The sequence below is a fragment of the Bos taurus genome, chromosome 3 (genome assembly GCF_002263795.3).
Source record: "Bos taurus isolate L1 Dominette 01449 registration number 42190680 breed Hereford chromosome 3, ARS-UCD2.0, whole genome shotgun sequence".
Taxonomy (NCBI): domain Eukaryota; kingdom Metazoa; phylum Chordata; class Mammalia; order Artiodactyla; family Bovidae; genus Bos; species Bos taurus.
The window spans coordinates 56,917,661-56,925,404 of NC_037330.1; the positions used below are offsets into that span (position 1 = coordinate 56,917,661).

At 46.7% G+C, this 7,744-nt stretch overlaps 1 long non-coding RNA gene across 1 annotated transcript; it reads right to left on the reverse strand.

The window, feature by feature from the left end:
- Nucleotides 1-1,550: 1,550 nt before the first annotated feature.
- Nucleotides 1,551-6,432, reverse strand: LOC112446000 (uncharacterized). Its single transcript, XR_003034028.2, has 3 exons — nucleotides 6,193-6,432; nucleotides 3,642-3,834; nucleotides 1,551-1,795 (listed from the first exon to the last, which is right to left on the reverse strand). It is a non-coding gene; the product is annotated as an uncharacterized lncRNA (long non-coding RNA).
- Between the last annotated feature and the right edge of the window lie 1,312 nt (nucleotides 6,433-7,744).

The window sequence follows — 7,744 nt, forward strand, 5'->3', positions numbered from 1 at the left end:
AATGGGGTTCATAGTCTTGGACCAAGAATTCCAACATAGGTTATTGGATCATCTGGTCCAGACCCCTCTGGTAGTTGCAGGAGGCCGTCAGTCAGTTCAGTCGCTCAGTCGTGTCCAACTCTTTGCAACCCCATGAACTGCAACACGCTAGGCCTCCCTGTCCATCACCAACTCCCAGAGTTTACTCAAACTCATGTCCGTCGAGTCGGTGATGCCATCCAGCCATCTCATCCTCTGTCGTCCCCTTCTCCTCCTGCCCCCAATCCCTCCCAGCATCAGAGTCTTTTCCAATGAGTCAACTCTTCGCATGGAGGTGGCCAAAGGACTGGAGTTTCAGCTTTAGCATCATTCCTTCCAATGAACACCTGCTCCTAAATCCAACCAGCAGGCCCATGATCCTTCCACAGCTCCATAATCTCCTGTGAATGAGAAATGTTATTTCCTGGCTTTTAACCCACCCTTTTACCCACCTGTTTTTATTTTGTTTTTTAATTTTTTATTGGAGTATAATTGTTTTCAGTGTTGTATTGGTTTCAGATGTACGGCAAAGTGAATCAATTATACATATACATATATGCATTCTTTTTTATATAAATTATTTTCCCATATAGGTCATTACAGTACCCATCCATCTCTCTTTGAAAATATAAGGTCATCTCTGCCTCTGGGTTTCTTTTTTCAGGATCTCTAAAGTGTTATACATTCAGTTGTCTAATAACTTAAAGCCTGCCAGCCCAGTCCTAAGCCAACCCATGGTTCTGGCATGCTCCATCCTCATTTCACACAGGTGTTCCCCCCTAACCCAAATGGCCATCAGGTAGTTTGGTAAAAATTGGGAAGGGGAGAGATGAGCCTGATGGATAGCCATCAATGATGAGACAATACAGTTTACTTCACTAAAGTCTGTGGGAGACAGTGATGAAGAAATGATCCTTGTTGACATGCAGTATTGACACAGCAGCCACACAAACCACATTCAATATCTCTCTAAACCAGCTGCTCACTGGATTTGGGGGGCAATGTATGTGCTTCTCCCATGATTTCATGAAGAATCCCCTTCTTATTTCACCACCATTAATGGATTAGTTAATAAGTTTCTATGTTTCTGCTCCAGGTTGAGGGAAAACGGCAAATCAGAAGCTTTCCAAATAGACCAGAAATGGGTACTTTCATTGTGTATATCTCCAGTCTGCTTGCTTACAGCCCTCAGTGTTTATAAATGTCATTAAACATTCCTTTCAAGAAACACATGAACCCCTAAATCTGACCTACCTCCCCGACACCCCCTCTCCACACTGTCCCCAGCCTCTGGCCCACTCTAAACTTGGAGAAATGTGGCCAGAAGAGAGTTAGACTATTTCGTGTGATGTAATACAGCCTGCTCAACTTTTGCATAGCAATTCAGCAAACACAGTTTTAAGCATTCAATTCTACTTCTACAGCTTCTTAAAATTCCCTGCAATATAATTATACTGATGGGAATGCAGAAAGATAATTGCTTTTAGAGGAAAGTTTCTCCTTTGTTCCATGTTCATCTGGCTTCCAGAAATGGAACAAGAGCCCTTGAACAGCAGAAATACGCATCCATGTGTCTCTAGTTATCATTTATTTACAAAGATAGACCTTGACAAATGTAATTTGTTCAATAAAATTAAAAGGATACACGATAATTCACTTAGACAAAGAGACTTGAAAGGGGAACGTCATCGGCAGCCGTGCCGTCCATCATTCCAAATGATCAGCTGACTTTGAAGAAGTGGCAGGTGTTCCCCTTTTGGAATGCGGCATTGAAATACTATTTAGAAAGGGGGAAGAAAGAAAGAGAGCTAGGAATTGGAGCAATTCTTTATTCAGGCAATAATTATACAAATTAGATCTATGAAAGCCAGAGAATGACTGTGCCTTGAACCCTGTCTGTGTGCATAGAACAATGGGGAAATTAATAATTAAATCTATTACATATGCTCATAATTCAATACAAAAGATACCTCAGTAGTTCAAACACTTCTGTATTTTCATTTGAATAAGGCTTTCACACATTCTCCTCATTATATATGTATTATATTTTAAATTTAACAGCTTATTTTGTTGCCTTTATGTTTGAATTAATAAGGGCACACTTTAATGCACTAATGGGGAATTGCATTAGCCAGCTCTGCAGACATAACTTTGAAAAATCTCCAGTTTCCCCAGGGTGAAATCAATTTGCCCCAGAATGTGTTGTCTCACAGACACATCTGGAATCTGGGAAGAACAGCTCCCCTCTATGTGCTTCTGATTTGGGCCTCCATATCTGAAAGAGGATCCCCAGAGCCAAAACCTTTGCTAAACTGAACAGACCCACCAAGATCAAATTCTGCATTCAGCAACCTCTTAGCCAGCTAACACGGTTTCCATGCCTGGCCCACGCTATTTTTCCTGAGAGCAAAAATAATTTCCTTATGAAAAAGTAAAGGTTTATTTTGAATCCAATCATTCATTTTCTCTTTTTTTTTTTTGCTTTCTCACTCCCTCTCTTCTCCTGGCTCCCTTCCTATTGCTACGTTTAACTCTTCCTACTACCTCTGAACCTTAGAAAGCAGCAAAGAAAGGGAAGTTAGAGAAGGAAAGAGAAAGCGAGAGTATATCTTACAGTGGTTATGTGGGGTCAGAGGGTGCCCCAACCGCTAAGATGTGACGTGCCAATGAACAGCTTCAGAATTACTGGGGTTTCCAGGACAGGGGGAACACTGGTTGAACTGGAGCACTGAAATCCAAGGGAGCAAAGTGAATTCATACAGCAGGGACCCCAGTTACCCTGAAAATAGAGTGACTCCACTGGGGGATTGAGGGCTTCCCAGATGCACTAGTGATAAAGAACTCACCTCCAATGCAGGAAACATAAGAGATGTGGCTTTGATCACTGGGTCAGAAAGATCCCCTGGCAAAAGGCATGGCAACCCATTCCAGTATTCTTGCCTGGAGAATCCCATGGACAGAGGAGCCTGGCAGGCTACAGTCCATGGGGTCGCAAAGGGCTGGACATGACTGAAGTGACTTAGCATGAACACACGCACGCACTGGGGGACTGAGTGCTAAGAATATAACGAATGCACATATCCATCCCTCTGCAAGTCAGAAAAGAGACAAAGGAGTCAGTAGCTGAGAGAGAGAGAGAGAGAAAGAGAGAAAGAGAGAGAGAGAGGAAGCCTAACCAAATGCTCCTACTTGGGTGCAAAGCGGCTGCCAGCACCCCCGGCCGCCCAGGCATGCGAGGAGGCACTTGCCGCTGCTGCCACTGCAGGATGGCAAGGAGTTCTGTGCCTTCGGAGGAGCGCCAAATTCAATGATGCTAATTGCACTGCAGATTCCTAGCATCATTAGCAATTCTTAAAATTACATTTGCCCTGCTTAAGCTCTCTATTTCCAGCTTGGTATACGGAGGGAGCCGGTCTCTGAAGGGGATATGGGTTACCAAGAAATTCAATTGGACCCATTGACTTCAGGTGTGCAGGTGGAGGCTGGCCGGTGGGGATTCACAGACCAGGAAAAATGCTTGTTTATCTTATTTTAAATGCTGATTGCTGGGAGAATAAACAAAACCCGCAGCTAAATGGGCCTTAAAGGAACGCAGGGAATTTTGGAAAGAAAGAAAGCCTTACCGTATAATGGTCGGAACTAGCCCCGTGGGTCTTACGGTGACAAACACCATTGGAACACCTGGAGCGATGGAATAAGTTGCATTTGAAATAGTTGCTGCAGAAATAACCATGTCTCCTCTCTCCTTTTGTTTGTATTTAAAACAAATGAATAAAATCCAGATGAATAGATGTTTTTGCTTTGTTTGTTTGTTTCCTTAAAGAGAACATATTTGCTCATTAGGAAAGCTAGACAGCCAGCCCCAGAAACGAAAGCCCGGAGGCCATGTCTCTTTTTGCAAGGACACTTCCCCCCACCCCCCCCCCCCCGCAACACACACACACTTCCCAGCCCAAGCACCTCTATACTGCTGAGAAGAAAAGGGACGTCCTGAGAGCAGAGCAAGTTAAAATTTGCCTGTCCCAAGACTGTGACTCTCAACACTGGGACAGGGCTCTGTGGAGTCTACTGTGGAGTGAGTGAGAAGCCACCGACGTCACGCCCTCAGGAAGTGCCCTCTACTCTGATCTAGCAACAGAAAGGGAGCCAGTTCCTGGGTATTTTCCCCAAGAATTTATGCCATTTAATTAAATTACTAAGCATATACCCACACAAATACATACATACACATACACACATGCATGTGCATACACACACTTAGAAATGTGTGTCATATATATGGCTCTGTGTATACAGACATACAGGAGGAATGTATAGCTTTTGATTGGGCTGTCTTTTAATAATCGTGAAGCCAGTTTTAATGAAACACTGTTTAAGGCTGCTGGTGAGCAAAGAAGCCATCTGTTGCAGAGCATGAATAAACTGAGTCACAAGCACTAGAGGACAGCTAGCTGCATCAATCATGTTTGTATTATTTATTCATAAATGAGCTCAGTTTACAAACCCCAACTTTCACCAGAAGCCAAGACATGGACTCGGAGAAGGCAATGGCACCCCACTCCAGTACTCTTGTCTGGAAAATCCCGTGGATGGAGGAGCCTGGTGGGCTGCAGTCCATGGGGTCTCTAGGAGTCGGATACGACTAAGTGACTTCACTTTCACTTTTCACTTGCATGCTTTGGAGAAGGAAATGGCAACCCACTCCAGTGTTCTTGCCTGGAGAATCCCAGGGACGGGGGAGCCTGGTGGGCTGCCGTCTGTGGGGTTGCACAGAGTCGGACACGACTGAAGCGACTTAGCAGCAGCAGCAGCAAGACATGGACTTGCTGCCACACGCAGGAACATTCCCATTAAATGGTACACCAATATTTGGTGTCCCAAAATATTTTCTGGAAGGGAGAGGCCTATGTGAAATCCCCATGGTACACCTGAGTAAACTGACATGCCCCCGAGTTACATCATTTACTCCCAGTGGCATGGCTACATCAGGAATTCCTTTTCAAGAGTCTTGGAGGGTGGGGAGCCAGTTACCCTCCCTTCCTTTCCAGCAAGGAGAGGACATCATAGCCCATAAAACAAAGGAATACACTCAAAATTCAGGGAAAGTTATTCCTTATGCCAAACAAGAGGAGAAAAGCAGATACTTCTGGATGTCTGTAAAGTCAGTTTGGTTAGAAATTAAAGCAATGGCTTCAATTTGATCATGCTAACAGCTATCATATTTCAGCCATCTTTATCTGCCCAGAGGGCACTTTGCCTACATATTAGTTTATAATCTTCACCACTACTCTATGAGGTAGGCAGTAGTATTCCCATTTTACAGGCCAGGAAACCAAGGATCAAGAAATCAAGCAATTTACCCACGACGCCAAGGCTTTTAGAGCCAGCGGCAGGATTTCGACATCCTAAGACCTGCAAACACGGGGCCTTTGCTCCTGTAACCCTTCCTGGTTCTCTCTTTCCCTTTTTCTTCTGCCAACTCTTCACGCTCTGTCTAGCGTCCACTTGGCCTCACAGCTGAAGCTTAATGTAGTTGAAATTGCCATCAGCTTTCCAGGCCTGCACTCCTCCTAGGGCACTGTATTTATTAGTTAAAGAGGCAACTTCTGGGGCAGAAAAAAAGAAAGAAAAAAGAAATGAAACTACCCTTATTCTCAAATCACTACCAGACCTGATGGCCCTAGTACACAAGAAAGAGATACCTGAAGTGTGCTTTCTGCCTTGAGTAGAAAGGAAAGGGACCAAATGTGGCTTAATTCCTGATTGGAATGGAGGGACGCCATGGTGTGGGGAAGGGCCCCGGATCCCCCCTGGCTCAGTGCACAAGGGGTCAAGACCCGCGAGGGGGTCTTTGGAGGAGGAGCCGAGACCTGGAGGCGCGAGGGGGAGCTGGGACCAGCAGGGAACCCGGTGGGGCCGGGAAGCCATTTGTCTGGATGGGGCAGAGGAAACGGGAGAGGTGGAAAGGACGATGCAGACCGGGACGTGAAAGGACTGCAGTTGCCTTTGAAGTGGGGAAACTTTATCGCGATTTGAGAGGCCACTGGGAATCTCTGCAGCATCCCCAGAAAGGGAACAGAAAAGTGGAGGCCGCGCCCGTGCCCGACTCCCCCGCCAGCCTCCAGGGGGCGCTCGCGACGGCAGGGCCGGAGGAGACTGGGGTACAGGACGCACCTGGCTGAAGAGCAACGTGACATCCTCGCCAGGCAGACTCCCTCCTGCTGCACAGTCCCCACGGCAACCTCTCTAGGCCAACTCGGAGGCGCCCGTCATGCGAGCATAATTTGTGTCACGTCTGCAGCCTTTTAAAAATAGAAAGATGGGGAGGTATATTTAGCACCCCCAAACCTTCGTAACGATGCCACTCAAAGCAAATGAACCGTTAATAACACAGGAGGGGCGGGGGTGGGGGAGGTGGGGTTGGGACGACGGATGAGGAGCAAACAAGCTTAGCCCTTTGGTGTTTATAATGTTGAACTGGAGGATCCTAACACCAAATGGGGCATGACTCCCATCGCCCGGCAGCACAACCTAGGCCTTTCCCCAGAAAGTAGCCGTCCTTTTGATGGGAGGACACTGTGGCGAGAGGTGGCCAGCCGGAAGGAACCCTGACCCTGCGTGGAAACCCGGAGAATTCCGCGGCGCCAAGGCGAGTCCTCCCAGGCTGCGACCGCGCCTCGCTCCGCGAGGATGTGTCTTTGGCGCCACCTAGTGTCTGAGGCGGAGACAACGCCTGGCGAGGGCTGCAGAACAGGCTGACTCCAGTCCTGGGATTTCATCCTTAGGCCCCGACTTTGAACTAGACCGGTCATCCTGTGGACCAGTAATATCCTCTGGCTGAGCAGAAAGTTTCCCAAGATCCCTGTTCCTGCTGCCTCCAAAACTAAGTAGAAAATTTTTCAGAATAAGTGGAATAAACGATGCTCCCTCTCCATGAGACATCCATGAGGTGATATCTGGTTTTCTCTAAATACAATGGCAAGTCAATTATTAATTCATTGTGAAAAAAATATAGATGCTGTAATTATATAGAGTCCAGGGAAGAACTGAGCTTAAGACCATCTGGAGGGGCTACCTCTGAGAAACACTGAATTGGGTGGGACAAAGATGAACTATTACTTTTGATTTTATGGCCAAAGACCTCCAGAAAGAATCCTGCGGCTAAGTCACTACAGTCGTGTCCGACTCTGTGCGACCCCATAGACGGAAGCCCACTAGGCTCCCCCATCCCTGGGATTCTCCAGGCAAGAACACTGGAGTGGGTTGCCATTTCCTTCTCCAATGCGTAAAAGTGAAAAGTGAAAGTGAAGTCGCTCAGTCGTGTCTGACTCTTAGCGACCCCATGGACTGCGCCTACCAGGCTCCTCTGTCCATGGGATTTTCCAGGCAAGAGTACTGGAGTGGGGTGCCATTGCCTTCTCCATAGAATCCTGCAGTGTAATGGAAAGAAGACAGGTCTGGGAGCCAGGATACTGGGGTCCTCATATTGGCTCTGCCTGCAATTATCTGTGTGACCTTGACCAGGGAGCAACCAATTTTACTTCTCACAACAATGCTATGAGGTCTGAATTGTTACCTCCACATGATAGATGAGGCAGTTAGGGGCTCCAGGTTACCCAAGGTGAAAGAGCAGGTCAGTGTCAAACCCAAGCTTCAAGCTCAGGTCTACCCAACTGTAAAGAGCACATTCCTTTTACTTAAAGCATTGAATCCCTCTGTGCTTTGG